The 21269-nt window shown below is 41.0% G+C and overlaps 1 long non-coding RNA gene across 1 annotated transcript in view; it reads right to left on the reverse strand.

Moving 5' to 3' along the window:
• Nucleotides 1-4915: 4915 nt before the first annotated feature.
• LOC130261478 (uncharacterized) overlaps nt 4916-21269 on the reverse strand; it is a 55427-nt gene continuing 39073 nt past the window's right edge. The window contains exon 3 of the long non-coding RNA XR_008841991.1: nt 4916-4996. This is a non-coding gene — a long non-coding RNA (uncharacterized LOC130261478). The remainder of the gene's footprint in view (nt 4997-21269) is intronic.

Below are 21269 nucleotides of genomic sequence, written 5' to 3' on the forward strand. Positions count from 1 at the left end.
TATGGAGAAAAGAAATTTCAACCTTGTGAGGACTGCTTTTAGCAATAAGAAATACCAGATATGAGACCAGAAACAGATTTCTTAGGGCCTTAAGCCCTATTTGCCCTCACACAGATCTTCAGATCTGCAAACCCTGTCTGTATTTTTGCCAGACATCTTGTGAGGCAAAAAGGAAACTCCATGTTTCTTCCCAATGGGAAGATACTCAAGAATCCTGTTGCTGTGATGGTTAAAAACCCTTCATTTACTTTCCAGACAGAATTTATTCATAGCCAATTAATACCCTTCTGTTCTGGTGCCAAAATATTCTTCTATCTTTAATAAGTACTCTGTCTGGCTCTGTGAAAGCTCTGCACTTGATTGAAACAGAGCTTAGGAGTTCCCTCTTCCACATGCCATAGGAAGAAGTGTTAATAACAGAATGTGCTGGAGTTGCCCATGCAAATTTTGCAGGAGCCCATCCAGGTGTGTGCAAGAATCCAAGCACCAATCTCAAAATTATTTCCACTACCAGCTCTCCCAGCTGTAAACCTTTTCTCACCATTTAAAAACAAAGGAGAGGCAATGAGTTACACTTCAACATTTGCTTGAAAACTGTTTCCCAAACAGGAGAACTGCAGTGTCTTTCCAAAACCCACCAGACACCAAGAAGCATTTCCTTTGCAGAGACCAGAATGAAGATCCTGCACATTTCATTGAACAGCAAGAATTTTTCAACCCAGATTTTGTTTCTTTTTAGGCACAGGTATCCTTTTGCACGTGCACCCCTTATATCTGCAAAACCATGTGATGAAAACGTCAGAACTAAGGTTAACTGTAACTTCTTATTCGTCTTCATTATGAGTCATTCTTTAAATATAGGATTATGCCTTGTTTTCCACCAGATTCTACCTCAGGATGGACAGTGTTCACTAAATAAGCAGATATTCAATATTTTGTTCCAGTGTCATTATTCAGTGTGTGGCTTGAGGCCTCATTTACCACATACTACTCCAAACCTGCTTGGAAGACACAATTGCTAATTTTCTTGTGAGTTTTTCTAGGGCTCTTATCAGTATGGCATATGAGTGCTTCACAGCCCTCGTTCCTCCTAACAACACCCTGTAAGACGAGAGGATATTATTATTCTTGTTTAACAGATGGGAAACTGAAACACAAAGAGATTCAGGTCAAAACATTCTGCTAGAGTTGAGTCCCCAAACTGAGATGTCTGGGAATTGATTTCTCAGAATGTTTAACGTTGTACAGCATCATATGTCAGGAGAAATAGCACTGGCAGTGTACTCTGCAAATGGAAACATGGAAAACAAAATAAAATTAATAGCCAGTTGGGAAGAATTTGGTTCAAATCGACTTCTCTGAGACTGGGTGAAAGTTTTGCAGGATTCAGATGCTTGAACCATGAGATCTCACCTTTTCTTTTCAGGTCTCTGCCTTTTACTATGCTCTCCCTGCCTCCACAGCAAATCCAGCAAAGTCCATCAGGCATCTGCCTCCTCCTCTCCCCAGCTGACTCATGTCCTGAGCTGCTCCACCTTCTGAATTGAATGAGACCAGGGTCCTCTGCTAAATATAGCACATGGTCAAGTAATTAAAGACTAGACCAAGCACAGGTACAAAAGGAAGCAAAATAAACACTCTGCAGGAAACCCTAATTTCATGATTTCCCGATACCCATTTCTAAATAATAAGCTTTTCAAGGAGAACAGTCTCCCTTACACATATGTATAAATATAAAATATAAATTTTATATACAAATGCAATTCAAAACTAAAATATAAATGTATTATATATATGATAAATATAGTATATAAGATAAAATATTATTATATATATGTAATGATATAAACTTATGTATACTTATACTCTTGTTCCTGATTCATAATCAGTCAAAATTTTCCAAAGACTGGAAAAGATACCTGGCATGGTATATTATGCCCAAACAATTAAAGTTTAAAATTAAAGGAGAACAAAATCTGCTCAATATGTTTCAGTTCAGCCTTCTGACTGTGTCTTTCTGTTTCAGGAAATCAGGATACATGTGCCTGGGCAAATCAGAACCACTTGTATTTTATAACATTTCTGCTGAAGGAGTATGTAGAAGCAGAGCTCCAAATTTCTAGTATTCAGGAAATTCAGTTATTTCTTAATTTCATTTCATTCTGAATCAAGAGAACACCTATGCCTCCCTTGCCTCAAACTTCCAAATTCTCTTAAAATTTTATTTGTGTTGTGTTTAAATTGTTCTAAATAAATCAACCAGAGCTGATACCAGCACTGGAAATTTTAATGTGAATATTTGGAGCTTGACAGAGTTACAAGGAAATAAAGAAGCCTGGAAAATTTCAAGCAATCCTTGTTACAGGTACAACACCAGCTATTTCTAAAATACCACTGCAGTAGCATCTACATTTTGTAATAAAAAAACTTATTAAATGTGCTATATGTTATTTTCAATACAGTGATACTCAAGAATGTATCCTCATTTTCCAGGTACTTTTACTTAGAGCAGAACGAGGAGTGGAGCTCTGCTCTTTCCTCACACACAGCTCTGTCTCAGTTTATACACTCATGAAAAAAGTCTGAGCTTTTTTAACCTGAAGGACTGAGCAGCAGCTGGTGTGAGAAGGGGCACAGCTCTGGGTTTTCCATGCAGGCACTGGGCAGAGCCCAGCTCAGCTCCCAGCACAGAACACAAACCCACAGGCAGGTCAAGGGGACTCTCAAGAGATGAACCCCAGGTTTGGGTTAATTAATGCCATAGAAAGTTAGGCAAGCTGGCAGTTTCACTGATTCATATTTTGCTCATTGTTTTCTGATCGAGGGGACAGGCAATTTGACTCGCTGGGGTTTGCGTGTACCTGGAATTCTCCCAGCTCAAAGGAGCAGTCATGAGAACTGTCTAATAAAAAATAAAAACACCAAAAAAACAAACAAACAAACAAACAAAAAAAAAAAAAAAAAAAAAAAAAAAAACAACAACAAAACAAAACAAAACAAAAAACCAAGCCCTATGTCAGGATCTCCTGTTTTGGAGGGAGGTGAGCCCTGGGTAGAGAAGGGCTCTCTCTGTCAGGCTGCGGCAGTGGGAAGGCTCAGCGTGGCCCTGCCAGCAGCCAGCGAGGAATTCCCCTGTCATGAGGACCATGAGTCACACGTGGCCCTGCTGCTCCTCTCTCAGATGTGGGGCCATGCCTGTGGTCTGGGATGTGTCAGAGAAAGGAGCTGGCAGAGCTCTGCTCTGTTGCACAAGCTCTGTGTAAGAGCGAGGCACGCAGCTCCTGCAGGTGCCACGGGCTACAAAATCCTGGTGCAGCTGGTATTTCCTTTCTCTCTTCATCCTCCTTAACCCTCTGCTCCTCTGGAGAAACCAGAGTAACCCAGTCAGCTCCTGAGCAAGCACAATACTGCTGTAAAAATCATGCCATAAAAAAAAGGGGGTTTTAGCATGGGTTTTAGAGGTGTAAAATGAGGCTCCACACAGAGCAGAGCTGACACAGGTATGGAGATCCCTCATCAGCTTTGCTCAATAAATTCTCAGCAGAGCTGCTGCCACAGCAGCAAGAGCAGTTTGCAACATTTGTATTGGTTCTCTGGCTATTTATTACTGTGTTTTTCACAAGCCCTTTTAATGCCTCCAGGAGTAATTTATGGGGACAGAATAGCACGGAAAGAGCAGATTCCACTTATTTAAATCTCTGCATGATGAAAATCACATGAGAAGAGCAGGTTTCACAGTGTTTCCTCTCCATAAATGGATTTCTGAGGCAGTAAAAGCCATGTAAAAGCAAACATAAACACTACAAACACCGAGATATTCAGGTTTGTTTGAATTTATCCAAATACCACCCAGAAGTTTTCAGGTTTATTCAGGTTTGGGCTCTGTTTTATTAACTCATTCCATAAAACATTGCAGGTTGTAGTTAGTCTTAATATAATCAACTAGATATATGCACTAAAATTACTTTTAACTAACTTTACTGCACAAAAGGATTATTTTAAAAAAACAAATCTTAGTATAAATCTTGTTACTTTTCAGATTGATGAGTAATGTGTGTGACTGTGGTGTTTCTTTTTTTTCTTTTTCTTTTTTTTTTTCTTTCTTTCTTTGGCAGTTCTCACAGCTTCTGCTCCAGCACATGAAGCAGACTGATCCGGACACCCAGGATGATCCAAGTTTCCAGCAACTGACATGCTGGTTGCTAATTTTATAAAATAAGCAACTTAGTGAAGCATGACTAACAAACTTTTTTTGATCCAGTGACCACTCATTTGAGCAGTGACACTAGGAATCATAACTTTTTAGTGCAGAGAGTAACAGCAGGGACATGGAGAGGTCACCAAGTTTCCTTCCTAGGGCTGGGGGTATAATTTTGGAGGTATCTGTCACACACAAAAGTTTGAAATTACACAAAATTTCTAAAATAAATAGTATTTGCCTTTAAAAGGCAAATTAAAGATGTTTCTTTGCCCTGTCGTTTTTCATTAATTAACATTCTGACTCCCTAACTTCCAGATAAAGTAATAAGGTCACAGAATGGTTTGGGGTGGAAGAGACCTTGAAGATTCTCTCATTTCAACCCCCTGCCATGGGCAGAGACACCTTCCACTATGCCAGGCTGCTCCAAGCCCTGTCCAGCCTTGGACACTTCCAGGGATCCAGAGGCAGCCGCAGCTGCTCTGGGCACCCTGTGCCAAGGCCTCCCCATCCTCATAGTGAAGAATTTTATTCCTAATATCCAATCTAAACTTACTCTCTTTCAGTGTAAAGTCATCCCCTTTTGCCATAAGATACAATGTTTTCTACTTCAGCTCTACTATATTTCATGTTTTGCCTCATGAGACCAAATTTATTACAGTGAGGGATGCAATTTAATAGCACATTTCAAACAACCAAGAGTGTACCTACTTGGCTGCTCATTTTTCACAAAGTCTTTCCAGGAAGCATTTAAAAGACTGCCCCAAAATTTGTTTGGGTAATTCAGGCTTCATTATTCTGCAAGAGAGAAGAGAAAGCGAACTTGAGAAGTTTCCTCTGCTGCTTGTCACCAAAATGCCATAAAGGCAGGCAGATCCTTTACCTGTTTTCATACAAGTTCAAGGAGAGAAATCTCAACCTAGACCTTCATCCAGCAAAAAACCCTGCACTCATTCTCCCCTTCCTTCACTGTTACCTCTGTATAATCAGAGGAATAATCCACAATGCACAAAGCAGCCATCATGTTCAAGTCTTCACAAAATCCCAGCCCCTCCAGACCTGAGCTGTGCAAAGCCTCAGGATTATTCATAATTTCACCAGCCTGATTCAGCAGAAAGAACGTGGAACCATTTTGAGTCACATTTAAAGCTGTTTATGGGTATGGGGAAAAGTTGTATGCCTTGAAAAAAATGTAGCTTTCTCTCTGCTTCATTTCTGGGTTAGAGGAGAATGAAACTCTTCTGGAACTTGCTGGGAAGAGGGGGAGCAGGGGGATAGAGAAGGACAATTTATCTCTAAATTACATTGCTCTTCAGAGTAAACCACAGAGAGCTGTAATGGGACAAGTAATTTTTTTATATAGTATAATTAATTAGAACCCATAAACCCCAATTAAACAGCACTTTTGAGACTATCAAGTGGTGCATGTTTGAAACTGCAAATATGACAGTATAAGTACATTTTTATAGCTGGGCACACTCCTCAGGATTATTTTCAGTGCTCTACTAAAATGGGAAATGGCACCAGTTAGGCCCCTGCTAATAAATTGCTTGGAAACAGGCGATATTAATAATCTTTATGGGGGTAGGATGGAAGCCAGATGGGGCAGGGAGGGGAGTGTGAAAGTGGCATAATATATTGTCCTGGAAAGCATAACCCAGGCCAAAGCAGAAATGTAATCTTGGTGGGTAGAGAGGGAATAGGAAAGGAGAGGTGATAGCTGAAAGGGGACTCGTCCTGGGAGATCAGGGGGATTTCTGAGGTAAGGAAGGCAACATCCTACCAGGTGAAGAGATGCTCTGGGGGATTTAACAGCCCCTAGTGTAAGGAAAATTAATCCACAAACACCAGAGGTTTATGTCCAAAGAGGAGAAGAGGAGTCCTTTTTGCTTTATTCAAATAAAGGGAGAGGCCATGGGGCATTCCCCTGGGATCTCTCAAATTTTGGAGGACACAGCCTCCCTTTTTATCCCAATTTCCTGGCTGCATTTCCCTCTGTCTTTCCCCATGGGCTGAGGTACTTGACAGGCACAGACTGCCCAGAACACCTGATACCTGAGATTCCCCTCTAGTGTATAACCCTCCCTTTTAATTTTTAATTCTTATCCAATTCATAGTTTCCCCCCCCCACCCCCCACCCCCCCATTGCTTCTTTCATCTTCCAATATCCAGTTTCATTTACCAGCAAACCTACAGTTTGTTTGTAAAGGCAAATCTCTTTTTCCATTCATCAATCAGTGGTATCCATCCCATTGTTTCTTTTATCTCTAGGTGCTAACTCTATCTACCAACAGATCTACAGCTTGTTTGTAAAGACAAATGTAACAATCCTCTCAGGTCTGGAATACTGGAGATATAGGTTGGATATTAGGGAAAAGTTTTTCATGGAAAGAGTGATCAAGTACTGGCATGGTCTGCCCAGGGAGGTGGTGGAGTCACCATCCCTGGATGTGTTTAACAAAAGACTGGATGTGGCACTCGGGGCCATGGTCTAGTTGAGGTGTTGGGGCATGGGTTGGACTCTGATCTTGAAGGTCTCTTCCAAGCTGGTGATTCTGTGAATTCTGTGAATATTTTATCCTCCAGAAAACAGCAATGCAGCGTGATAGGTAAACAACTGGTTTAAATGACTGAGCCTTGGTGGCAGAACAAGACATTAAATTCCAGCAGTCCTGTTCAGCTGCACACAGATCCTCATGCAAGCTGCCCCCAAAAAGAGACATCTTTATCTTATCAGTCACTCAGAAAATTCCTCCAGTCATCCATCAACATAAGAACATTTAATCTAGAAATGCAGAAAAATATATTTTCAGATGAAGGAGAAATAGGGGGAACAGCTCATCTGGGTGGAAAGTGTTGTGGTGAAGACTTGCAACACCCTGGGAAGATTTCAGGAGGACTTAAGAGCATCAGGGAGATAAGAGCTTTCTGCAGAAGTGCTTTGCACTACATGTCATGCTCTGTGAGGTCTGCAGAGTGCTGTCATATGTTTTATATACATGGGGAGGCTACTCAGCTCTTGGTTTTTAAGAATCCATTTACTAAATTAGAGAATCCTATAAACATTTGTGTTTCTTATGCCTTATGCCAATTTATGTACAATGAGACCCTTAAGCTTTCTCAGCAACATAAATTGTTCTAGAATCTGCCTCTTTAGCAGCTCTAAGTATGGTCATTTTAGTTTGATGGAGACATGTCTTTCTTTTCTATTTACTTTGTGCACAATTTTCTCAATATCAATAGGAACAGAGACTGACAAGTCAGCTCTCAGTCTTAGGCTGCAGACAAGTTTTGGACTAAGTCCTTCAGAAGTTAAAAGGAAGGAATGGGAGACTTAAATCACTTGAGAGCTCCTGATTTCTATAAGAGAGAAGAGCATTATATTTTTTTTTCTAGACAATGGGATTTTCAGTGATCCCTTACCAAAATTAATTTTTAAAAAAGCAAAAATTCCAAATTAGCAAAGAATCACTTTGGATTTGTCTTAGAGGTTTTTTTTCCAAAGCCCTCTGGAGCCAGCATTGTTGAATGTGTGGTGAAGACCTTATAGCCAGATCTACAGTTGTAGATCTAATAAAACACTTCTACAATGCTTTCAGACATTGTAAAAGCAGTATTTTACTGAAATATATTAAGTAGATGCTGATATTGACATTTTTTCCTAAGTCTGTATGGTTCACATGCAGCTTCTCTACAAGCCTTGTACTTAAGGTCTCACTTTGTTCCTTAAATTGTTGAGTTTTTTGGAGGATAATTTCCCATTTGAAAGTTGAGGCACTTTTAGACAGGATATAAATGGACAGAAATTAAAATGGACCTGAACATGTATAAGCTGGGATGATTTAATGTAAAAAACTTGAGGTGCTTGCTCTAACAGCTGAAAAGATAGGTTTTATTCCTAATACAGGTTTTATTTTTCCTAACCCAACAAATAAAAATGTGTTCTGCATTGTACAAGGCATAGTGAGATGAAGAATCTCCTCAATTTAAGCAACAGACATGGCAAGAATAATCTGTCTGGACACTGCAGAACTGGACATTTAGTAGAGATTCATGAAGACACAAACAGGGTCATCACATAGTGAGGGAAGGACAGAAAAAAACACCTTAATCTTAAATCCTGGTTTAGATGTTTCAAGAAAAAAAACCCCACATTTTAAGGAAATTGGAAATCTGTGACTGCATCAGACTCATGGTCTAGTTAGTTAGGGGGTAGAGGCACAAAGAATATCAGCAACCATCAACAGGATGGCAAATGCCATTTGAATAGACATGTGTCATTCCTGTACCGCAGCCAAGTGAAACTACAAACACTATTAAAATTATAAAGAGGCTTTAATTTACATTCCTGCTAAGGAGCCTTTCTGTTGCCAGAATATTGCTAGTGGGCTTAGTATAAATGAGAATCTGGCCTTAATATTCTCAAAGAGAAAAGTGAAATACACAGACATATTGACTTGGATTCGTGTGCTCTGTTCTGTTAACCCAGGGTATCTGCACGGACCAGATCTGGCAGGAAGAATATGAATCTGTACCTCCAGTGCATAGCACTTCAGTGAGCACAAATGATTAGAGAGTCACTTCCTATGACAGCAAAATCAGCCCTGTAGAATCATAAAGGTTGGAAAAGACCTCCAAGATCATGGAGTGCAACCATTAACCCAGCACTGTCACGTCCACCACTAAGTTATATCCTGGAGTATGCATCTAAACATTTCCTGAACATTTTAATATTGTATTTTCTTTATTTTTAGTATCACATTCCCCAACAGCACACAATTCAAAACACTGTCTACTTCATTTGCCCCCTGCCATGGCAGCAATCTTGGTGCCACAGCCAGAACTCCAACATCCACCTAAACACAAGCCACCCAGGAAGATCCAACACTTTATAACAAACTTCAGACTTTTAACACAAAATACAAAAAGCCTTGAATGCCAGCAGTGCCTGGGGAGGAAGTTGTGTCCTTTGCTGGAGAGAGGCACAGCAATAAAGCAAATGGCAGCAATCCCTGCCAATGTGACCAGGGGCAATACACACCACCCAGGAGCTGGAGCAGCTTCCTTCTATCACCAGAAGCACCTCTGCACCCTGCCCAGTGTCAGCTGTGGCCCATTCCAGATGCTCCAGAGGAAGAGAGAAGAACAAACAAACCCAGAGGGCAAGTTAGGCATGAAAAGGGAGAGGAAAAAATAAAACAAAACACCCTCTCATGCCTGTGAGGAAGCCCTCGAGCAAAGGCATGAGATGTGTTTCAGACTCTAAAAAGAGCTTTCCACCAAAAAAGAAAAACATCACCATATAAAAAAAAAAAAAACACAGGAGGGGAAAAGGTAACTCCAAACACATGTAAGCAAACTGGCAGGGGGTTGGAACTAGATGACCTATTCCAACTAAAGCCTTTCTATGATTCTATGAAAACAGGCAAAATTCTGAGGTGTTTGAAATCAATGACAAATCCCTCAAAATTTATTTGTGCCAAGATTTTGAGGCGAACACATTTAAGTAGGCTCCTACATTTATTTCTAAATAAGAGATGTGTAGCTCTTGAAATGTCTTCTTGGGATGTGTTAATTTTGATAGGCAAATGAAAGGTGCTAATTTGTCCCTGTCACCGTATAATATTAAACAGTTAAATGTGGGCTGATTTTGGAAACAGTACATGGCAGACACACTTAAAAAAATAATTCAAAAGGTACTGAAAGAATAATCTTTTCCAAATCTGTCAACAAGATTCTATCCACTATTCCTGGCAAGAAATCTAGCTTAATTTGGTAAAACAATCACTTTTGCTCTCCCAAACATTGTAAAACAAGTGGGGTCATGGAAAGAAAAGTAGAAACACTAAAAAAGACCCTTGATAAATACTCAGGGCTGTGCTGCTGTTATCGAGGGGTATTTCCAAGGTTTTGAAAGCACAAGTAAATGAGGAGGGCAGGAGGCAGCTCAGGCTGCAAGGGCTGAGGCACTGCAGATTCAATTCACGGCGTGGTTTTGCTGTGAATGCTTTTCCAGCTCTCACACCATTACATAGGATGTAGCATCATAATGATGTCAAGTCTTGGACCAAAGAACAAGCTGACTTAAGTTTTATGAGGGGAAGGATGAATACTTTCAAAGGAATGGTGAACTGAATAATAGAGAACTGGTAGGATCACAGTTCAGGGAACTCATGGTTATGCTTTGAACTATTTTTAGCAAGGTACTGCAAGTTCAGGGGTAGTTAGATGGAAAAGGCCTGCACAGCTCAAGCAAAGCACAGCCTCTCAAAGCACCAGCAATTTGTTACTAAATTTGCAGGGAGAGAATCAAAACCTCTCTTCCCTTTTGCTGAAGGTGAGTGCTGTAGCTGCTTTGTGTGTGTGTGAATGAGCACCAGGGGCTGTGCAAAGCCATCCCTCCCTGTGCCCCAGCTGGGACAAAGGACAAACACTCACCCTGCACTTGAGTCAGCACACACCCTCTCTGCTTTCTTCAGGATTCTCCATGGCACAGGGTAGCAGCAGGGTGCAGAGCCCAGGTCCCTCCATCCCTGCCTTGCCTACAGCAGGAGCAGCCCCTCCCTGTCACCCCATCTCTGCCAGGGTGCTGTGACCTTGTCCTGCCACCCAAGGACGGGCTGGATGGACACAGTTTAGCCCCAGCACTTTCAATCTACAGAGAAACACAACCCTGAAATTCAGATACAAAAGAAAGCACAGGTACAGAGGTTTTCCATCAAAGCCACTGCTGCTCCTGCAGTAAGGGCAAGTCAATAAAGACCTTCCCCAAACTCCCTTTGGAAAGTCACTGCAGATGACTTCTGCCAGCTCTTGCTATGTTTTTCTCTCCTCTAAATGCATACTTGAGAATATCCAGTTATTGCAGATCACCAGGAACACACAAGGAATGGGTTGCTTTATAAGCTTTACTACAATTATGGATAATGTTGGAAATATATACTGTATATTTCCTGTACGGTGGGACTGCTACAAGCACGGAAAACCCACATTGAAGGGGATTTCTATGCAAGCAATGCAGCAGATGAAGATTGTATTGCTAGCTTGAATTACTGATTCAAGCTGCTTCTTTGCCTCTCCCCACCCACTTCTCTAATAGCTTTTTAACTTAAATAGCCATATAAGTTAAAATGTTCTTTTATAGGGTGAAATAAACAGATTTTATGGTTCAGAAACTGCAAGTTTAGAGATCAACACTTCACCACTAATTCATGCAGGTTCAAGCTAAGGAAAGGGCTCATTTTCCTCTCTACAGTCTCTGAGACTTTTTTTTCCTCCAAAAAAATCCAAGATGCATTTTAAATTAGATGTTATGAAAACTCTGAATGCAAAGACTTGACAAAGTACATGTAGGGTGCTGCATTCCAGGTCCCAGATTCCATGAAAGCAGACTAAAATGACTGCTGAAAACCTCAGATTTGCTGGAAATTGGTACCAAACTTTAGAATTTACTGTACTATTGATACTGTATTATTGATAGCACCTTAAAGCAAACAAACAGAAAACACACAACAAAATGATAATAATTTTAAAAAATCATAAGAAAGCTTGCATATGTCACCCTGGGAATCTAAAAAATTATTGTAAATGTAATTTATACTTAAACTTCTTTAAAACTCTCAAAGCACTGCAAAGAATATTTAGCCCCAGTCCATTCTGTACAATTTTTTCCAGTGGAATAATAGGAAATACTATTAGGAAGAATAGGAATTTCCTGCTAACAGTTCCAGCTGTCCCAGGAAAGCTGAGGAGAAGCAGGACTGACAAGCCCCATACCTTCTACAACACATTTCCACTACTGTAATTATCCACCGGACTTCATGGGTAACGCTGGCATTTCAGTGAGCCAGGGGAATAACCATGACCCAGAGATGTGAATTCCAGATGCATGCAGAAATAATTAGAGGGTACAAAACCCCAGGAAGATACAGCTTGGAAAGCTTGGTATGATCTGAATGCACAGAAAGTTATTTTCAAACTGAGGAAGAGCAAGAACTGATTCTACTGAGCAGTGGGAGACTCTGCCCTAAATACTCTAAAGAAAAATGGTGGTGTCCTGATCATTTTATCAGAAAAATTACAGTGATTATATTTCACTTGTCCATCTATCTGTTTATTCAACCCTCATTACTATGATTTTTGAGCATCTCATATATCCAGTAACAGCAGGGGAGTATTTTTCTTCCCATTTTTCAGCTACATTAACCAGCATTTAAGTGGTTAAAATGGAGGTTTTGTTTCCAAGCAAAGATAATCCTGTTCCTGAGGACACCAGTAGTGGTGGTATATGACAACATAATCAGCAGCACAAGGATATAAACAACTCCCAATTATCCCAAACCAAAATTTTTGAACATCTTGTTACATTTTTTCCTTAGGCCTTAAAATTACTGAGTTGTTATGGTTGGATACTTTGTGGTGAATAAATCTAGAATAATTCCCTGGAAAGAGTGAATTGCACAGAAATTCTGTTAATGCAGAAGACCACAGTACCAAGCTTGCCCTGGCTTTCCCATCCATGGGGAAAAACAACCAGACCATGTTCTCATTGTGTGGGGACAGGAGATAAAGAGGGAGGAGCAGTGGTGACGTGATTTCTAGGAAGTGGGAAGCAGCTGCATGGAAAACAGGCAAGAGGGAGAGCACAACAGGAACACCATGCAACAGTGGGATTTCTTGCACTTTTGCTTCTGTCAAAGGGCCAAATTCCCTGTGCCTGCAGGTGAGTAACAGAACAACAGCTGTGAAAAACCCCACTGCACACGGACACAACCTGGATGGAATTTGAGAGGATCCATCGGTGCCGTTTCCCACACGAGGTGCACAGAGGCACCCAGCAGGTCTCAGATAGGAACACGAGATTCTGTGCTAGAAACAGAGATGTCACAGGACACGGCATTCAGATCTGAAGACAGATCAAAGTAACCACACTGAGAGCCAAATCCAAGCTTGGGCTTTGAATACACCTCCAAAACATGGATGTTTTTGGAGCTAGAGTTTGGGTTCTGTCATCCATCTAATCTTGAAATGGGTGGATCAAAGATCTTCAGTCTGAGGCTTAGCAAAGTGCTAACAGATACTTTTGAATAGAAATAGTTCAGTGAAATGCTCCAAGCAAGAAATAAATTTGTTGGTGGGCAAGTCATGAAGTGAAGAAGTGAAACTGGCTGAGGAAATTGCTATGTACCTATTGATTGCTTTGATATGTTACCTTGTGAGGTTGGATTTATGTGCAACAGGAGTGAAGGAGAGGCACGATGTGGTTGAGGATTTGGACCAGAAAGTTGGTAGCAATGCCAGAAAAGACTGGAAATTAAGAAGGATGCCCAGTGGTTTGAGCACTGGCTTGGAAACCAGCAGCAATCATATGTTTGGTTCTCCATCCCAAATTTCCTGTATGACCTTGGCCAAGTCATCTAGTGCCTCAGCTTCCAACGACTCAAATGGAGCTCATAAACCTTGTTAAAAAATAAGAACACTTGTAGGGATGAAGGATTATCCCCCACACGCTGCATCCTCACAGTTTAGAGGTGGCTTGATATAACCATTAAACAAAGGAGACTGGATGGCTTACTGAATTATTCCAAATAAAAACACAGATATAAAATTATAGAAAATAACTGCCTGCAGAATACTTCAAGCTCTAGGGACAAGCCTGGTTAGAGATCTTCCAATATTTCCATGCTCTAAGGAAGCCACACTCCTGTTCTAGCTATAGGAAAAATACACAAAACATTGCACAGCTCTGGCTGGCACTGGCATTTGCTCTGTAGATGGCACAAGTGCTAACCTTATTTTCTACAATGTTTATGCCAATGTAAAGTGGAAACAACCATAGGAATTGATCCTGACATACATATGTGCCACATCTGGCCACATCAATACTATCATTTATTCCAGAGCATGCATTTTCCTGGCCACCATTTTTCAGTCTACCTTAGTCAACTGCAATAACATTTTTGGCCAGTACAAATTTTTGACCTGATGTCTGTGTAGATCTGAAAGGAATTTCCCTTTCAACACACATGATCTTCCATTAAGCAAAGCCAGTTCCATGATTCTTGGAAGAATTAAGAGGTACAAACACCCTGTAACTCTGGAGCCTTGCAGTTAATGCTTTGGTCTCCTTTTAAGGGACAAGAAGTTAATTCTTTCACATCTAGTGCTGGTGGATCATTTAGGGACAGTCTTATCACTTCTTGAGTAAAGGTAAATTCCTAAATAATTCAAAATCTCAGATGCTATTTATTATTCTGCTATAACTGACCAAGAGCTATGCAAATTTTAGAGTAAGAAATATGGATTTGGGCTTGCAAATGGAATTACATCCTAGATGGGTTGCTGTGTTCTGGAGAAAACAAAGAATAAGAATTTACTAAGCATGGAGAGTTTTCTCCTGCTATTACACATATTCATCTCATCAAGAGTGACAATTAAAGAGGGCCAAGAATTTCTACTACTGTGTCATCCCACCTTGGCCTATAGCACTTGCTGAAGAAGGATTTTTCTTGAGGAATAGATGTCTTTAATGGAACAACACTGTTAGTATAGAGTATAGAAAGGAAGCAACCACTTAAATATCTACAAAATTAGAAGTTGAATTTTTATTGAAAGCCAAGTGAATGTTTCCATTAAAGGTCAATCTTGATAAAGATATTTGGGCAATAAAAACTATGAAAATAATCAAATCAATCAGTAAAATCAGATCAATGACAATAATCAGCACTAGAGACATAAAATTTAAAACTGAGCTTACAACAAAATATGGATTCAAAAGGAATCACCAGAGAATATTCTCACAAATTACATGCAACTTTATGCAGAAGCAAAGCCAAAGTTAGCTGCTTCCCTCTGTAGTGTAAAAATTCCTGAACAGATTATACACCTTATTAATTCTAGACCAGTGAACTTTCCTCCTAGTTTATAACAAAGTGTTACATTATTAGTCAGGCTTCCCAGCAACTTTTGATAAAAATGGTGTTTTTATTGCTGTATAAAAAATACAGGGCGAGTTAAATGTTCAGTATTTTCTTATAAAATATTTAAGTTTATAAACTGTTGCAAACAGGCTGGTGTTTATATAATATTCACAGACATCTGTAATGCCTCTCATGAAAGCTAATGTATAAGCTCTTAGCTACTGCAAAAGAATTTTAAAGATACTCTGCCCATCTTAAAGTGTAATTCTACATAGTCTGAAGAGCTACTTTGATAACAGTTTGTTTTGAGCTTAATGTTTATTCCTCCCACTGCTGTCTAGGCTGAAATTTGCTTACTTTATGAGTGAGGGCCCCAGTGCATTCAAAATTTAAATACCTGACTAGGACACACTTACTCAGCAGAAAGCACACACATGCCTAATTTCAGGTACATGCTTACATCCTTTATGTCTCAGGACTCAAATCACACGCCCACATTATTTAACAGACAGAAAAGCAGTCGGGAATACAGATATTTCTGAGGCAGAAGAATGTATTTTCCAAAGGAAAGAAGCTCTAATGACTTCTTTTCTAGGTATTGCCCAACTATCTACTACTACTAAGAAATAAAACAGTTGTTTTCTTCTGAGTTGTTGTAATTCTTGTTGTTTGTTCTATTTTTTTTGCTAAAATGAATAGTAAAGATACTGAGACTAGAAGCTGGAATTCTTCCCCCACCAGTAGACTGCAAGATATCATATTTGAACCTTGTGACAATTTGATGTGAAACACCAAGAGGAGTCAAGAATATTTATAATTCTGAGTGCCTTGTTTAAAACAGAACAAAGTCAGAGAGGTTCTCCATAGACTTCTCCTTCAGCTCATTTAGAGGCAGCAGAGCTGATGCAAGAAGACTGTAAGTCTCAACCACACATCCTGATGCCAGCAGCTGAAGAGAGTCATGGCATTCCTTATTTCCACTACACTTCAAGTGTAAACTTGGATCAAGTGGGGTTCTGAATCCAAAGGCTCACAGTGAGGATCTCAGGTTACACTCATCTGGCTCCACTCAATGTCTTCAGAGCACTGAAGCCCAGCAGTCACTTTATGGCTTCTGCAGATGGAGCATTTGCAGCATTTCATATTTGAGAAGGCCCAGTGGTTGGTGATCAGCACCAAAGCACCAACCAGCTCCACTGGGTGACAGGCTTTGTGCTGCCTCACACAAGCCACACACTGAAAAACAGCCATACAAGGTCCCTCAGCAATGTTTACTACTAAGGAACAATTTCCATAGCTACCTCTTCCCACAACCACATTCTGTAAGCTCTGGCACAGCAGATTGCAGGTGATGGTCAGATCTCACCACAGGGGCAAGCACTTCTCACACATGCTTTGGGCAGGTGAAGGCAGCCACAAGCTGCATGGATCCACATCTGAGGAGCAAGAACAAGCTGCAGGAATGGAGCAGATGAACTGTAAGCAAGTATAAGAACCTGAAATGGGGATAACATGAGTGCCACACAAGTAAACCTCATGAAGGAATCAGCTCTGAAATTCTGTGAGATCTCTGAGTTCCAGGGCTTGGGGCATGATGGAGAAATATTGCCAGTATCTCACAGTGTACTGGATAAATAAGGCACACACTGACCATCTCCCCTGGTCCTTCCCTCAGCCTTACCTGGCTGTGCTGGGACTTTGACCATCTAAATGTAATCACACAGGGGGAGTCAGTCAAGTACCACAAGGAAGCTCACCTATCCCAGTGAAAAGACTGATTAAAGGAAAACATGTCACCAGACTATTCCTCTGGGCAGCCATACTCTTAAATAAATATGGTTTGTGAAAGTAAAGGAGCAAGGGCAGCTGTAGGAGACACTGGAAGAGGATCTTTCCCCTCTACAGCACACAGATGATTCCAGTCTCAGAGCTTTTTCTATGTATTTGTGGTGGCTGACACATAGTTCATACTTGATTTTAAGAAAAGTTACAATGAGGAGTAACATAATGTGCTGTTTTCCAGGAAACACGTGGCAGAGCTGGTATTCATCAATGTGGAGCACATGTGACAGGTTGTCTGATGGGAGAGGAAAAACCTGTTCTCGACACAAAGTGCATTCAGAGAAGACCTAAAATAGAAACTAGATGTTCTTATATCCCACTCTGTTGCTCATACAGTGCCCAAAAGTAACTCTAGCCTGCCTTTTTTTCTTTACATCACCTTTCTTTCAAGGGTTGGGGGAAGTATTTGGCACCTTCTGTTGTCTGCATCCCACACTTATAGATAATCTGGAAATCTTCTGTTTTAACCACATTACATATAATAGCCAAAAATGTAGGGGACTGGAGCTGTCCTCAGTGTATTCCCCCGCAGCTTTACTCCTGTGAAGAACACCAGATTTTTATGCTGTTCCTCTGTGTAATTTACAGGATCTGTGGTCATGGAGGGGAGGATCCACAGTACTAAAAGGCCTAAAGCAACCCCAGGACAAAAGCTCTTATCCTGTGAGAAACCTTTCAGAGTCATTAAAGGGCTTTTTGCATAGTTTCTACTCCTATGTTAGGTGTAAGCAAACTACTTTTCCCCATCATTGGATCTGCCAGCTTATGGGTCTGCATCTTTGAGAAAAGTCCTCCTCTACAGTAAATGCAGAAACATCAATTCCCCCAAACTCTTGCAGGATGACAGATGAAGCCAGTGCAGCAGGATCATATTTCTGCTAAACTCACACAAGCAATAATTCCTTCACAGATCCAGCCTTTCTGGAGGATCCTTCTCCACCCACATCTAAATGGCCTCCTTTGGAGCTTTGCAAGCCAGGACTGGGCAAACTGGCAGGTCCTTTCTGCTCTTTGTGTTTTGATGTACAGTAAATTCATCTCTGGTATCTGCACACAGTGGCCAGAAAGGTGCCCACTCTTTTGGTAGGTAAATGGCATCTGGTTCACAGAGCAACACAGAACAACAGAAATACCTGCACAGACAAACTACTGCTCTCAAAGACCTCTGTACAGTGCTAATGGCACTGAGCATGACCTTCAATTATTCTTTGAGTGGTAAATTAACTCTCCTGAAAGCATGAATTTATAGAAGAAGGGGAAAAAAAATGAAAAAAACCATCAAAACTAAAGAGCTTTCCTTTTCAGGACAACGACATTCTGGTAAATTTTCAAAAAAATCTTTTAAAATAAATAATTATAAGCAAGGGATAACCTGAAAATATTCCAATCCCTGCCCTTTTTAATTTAATGAGGGGCATTAGTTTACACTGCCAGTAATATGTGGTAACTCATTACTACCACTACAGAAAGGTATCAAGAGTTGCCAGTGCAATCATTGTCAGATTAAGATTATTCAAAGAAAGAAAAAAAAGGAGCCAGAGGTTGTTGGTTTTTTTGGTTTTTTTTTTTAATGAACCTTTGTTTATTTGATTAACTCCTTGCCATGTATTTTAATTCTTCCCTCTTCTTCATGTAGTCATTTTCCACTCATCTCTCCCAGCTTCTCTGCTTGCTTTGCTTAGCAATGCACTTCTTGCAAGCACATGAAAACTATTCCAATGGTACCAATCATGCACATTCTCAAAAGGCAGGCTTACCCTAAAAAGCACTCCGAGTCAGAACAAGATGCAAGACAAGTGGATCCAGCAAATGAATAGGAGGCATCACAGTGAGACAATTATGATGAATATAAATAAGCTGGCGAAAAGAAATATCATTTCACTGAAACATGCAATTTTGCTGAACCCAAAATCATTCTTGGAGACAAATCTGTCTTCAGAGAGCTTTCAGGATGAGGATTTTTGAGGTTGCATCAGCTGTGATCAAAGGGAGCAACATCCCTGATATTTAGAGTGAGTCTGTCCTCATCCTGCAATGGCAAATCCTGCAGATGAGAATTGCCATTATCTGACCATCTCACGGTGCCATGTTCACAAGAGCCATTTTTTGGGAAGGAAAATGTTTTTAAAGCCAGTTATCCACATCCTCTCCTGCTCTTTTTTAGAAGTCCCTGTGCAGCACTAGGCAGAGACACCTGAGCTAATCCAGCAGAGAGAGCAGCACAGACACACCCAGCTGCCAGAGCCATCAGGTGGAGATCCCCACCACCACCCACTGCAGTGGGGGCAGCTCAGGGCTGCACAGCCTCCTCTGGACATCCACAGCCTCCTCTGGACATCCACAGCCTCCTCTGGACATCCACAGCCTCCTCTGGACTCTGCACTCTCTCTGCTTTAGCCTCAGCAGTCAAAGCTGCAGCAGCTTGTGGAGCACTGCTCATTTCTGACATGGTGCAAAAAGTCCCACAAATCTGATCACCCAAACAGTGCCAGTAACTCTGGTTAGCAATGATCTACAGGATGAAAAACACCCAGCAAAATACAGCAGTTTAGAGGGGTTTACTGTGGGTTCTTTTCCCCTTTCCTTAATTTTTTGCCCATTAGGGAATTACTAATGGTTCCAAACTGGTGTTAACTGGCTCACAGCTCCACGTACATTGTCAGAGTGCTGGTCAGCTGGCGGGCACACCGTGCTTTCCCAGCAGATTTCTTGCACAGCTGGATTTGCCATCTGAAAGGTCCTTCCCATTGCCAGCTCTGCAATCCTTCCAGGCAGAAGGGAGAAAAGGAACAGGCAGATGCCTTTCCACAGAGATGTAACAACCCTAGCAGGTTCTCAGCATGTCAATAACAATCTAATCAGGCTGCATTATACTGAAGGGAAAATGAGGTCTCTGACTTTGCCAGAACACTTCACACATCCGCTTGCTCTTACAAACACATACAACACACTCCAGTTTCCAGATGCAGATAAGGATAACCACAGTGTGGAAAACAATCCAAGAACTAGGCTAGCCAACTCCTAGCTGGACCTCAGCCTCTTTCCACCTCCTCTCCTTGCTCTGGAATAACAATCGCTGCCTGTAAATTTAATGAAATTTCACAGACAACTGCTTTGTGTTGATGCTGCAGACAGTGCCCTGCTGCTCTGAGCACTCACAGGAAAGCTGTCCCACCTTGCCTCTCCCCCTGTCCTGGTGGAATCACAGGTTTCCCTGTCATTACACCTAGCTATGCCCAGAAAGCAGGAATTTGTCCTGGAAGAGTCCTGATGGCACCTTGAGAAAGAACAGCTGCAAGGACCTCTCCTCCCTACATGGGCAGCCAATTGTACAGAAATGTCCTGCAGCTCACCAAAAACTAGTGCACCAGGATTTTCTATGCAGTCCAATTTCTACCAGAGCTCCCTCCCTGGGCAGGGCTGATTAAAGCTGACCTAACCCTGACTGTAAAACTGAGGGTCTGATTTTCAGATGACCATAGTTAACCTGAATTAGTCACTGACTTATGAATCAGAGAGCAAAGAACCTCCCCAGACAGCAGAGCTGCATGCTGGCTGCTTCTCTAGTGTGCTCCAAGGCAAGGACTCATATCCAGTAGCAATCTGTTTTTGTGGGGGGGAAAAAAAAAAAAAAAAAAAAAAAAAAAAAAAAAAAAAAAAAAAAACCACAAAAAAAACAGTAAAAGAGGATTCTGCGTCCAGACTCACTGCCTGCAGGAAGGAGAAGTATTTTTTTCCCTTTCCTGGCTGATTACCTAAAGAAAAAAAAGTAGAGAGAGAGAAAAAAAAATTACTAGCTCCAGTGAATGAAAAAGAGCCTTTTAGTCCAAACTCCTCAGTCAGGCCATCCAAATTCCCGGTTGCCTTGATCTCTTTTCCAGCCAATGAGCTCCTCTTAAGCTCTGACTGATGGTGTTGTATATTTAAAAATGTGTTTATTCTGACAATTTGCTCCTCTTTTATGTAAGAGGACAGGCAAGCAACTCATCCCCAAAACCTCAAGGAAAGAGCACAAACCTTGGCTGCAGGACTATTTGGCTCCCTGAGACTGTTGATTCTTGGACAAACTGTTATTCCATCCCTAAAAGATGTACTTACCCTGAAAAAGAAAATGCACACACAAACATACAACTGGGTATTAAGAGCTTTGGTAGATCTGTGACTCTGGCCTTGTGACTAAAGTGTCAGCTGCTTCTGAAGAAATGGACATGGTAGTGGAAAAAAAAAAAAAAAAAAAAATCCCAAACCCAAAAACAAAGGAAGGGTGAACGCTGAACTGCCCACAGCTGGACTGAGCTGAACTTGCATGG

The sequence above is a fragment of the Oenanthe melanoleuca genome, chromosome 20 (assembly GCF_029582105.1).
Source record: "Oenanthe melanoleuca isolate GR-GAL-2019-014 chromosome 20, OMel1.0, whole genome shotgun sequence".
Classification (NCBI taxonomy): domain Eukaryota; kingdom Metazoa; phylum Chordata; class Aves; order Passeriformes; family Muscicapidae; genus Oenanthe; species Oenanthe melanoleuca.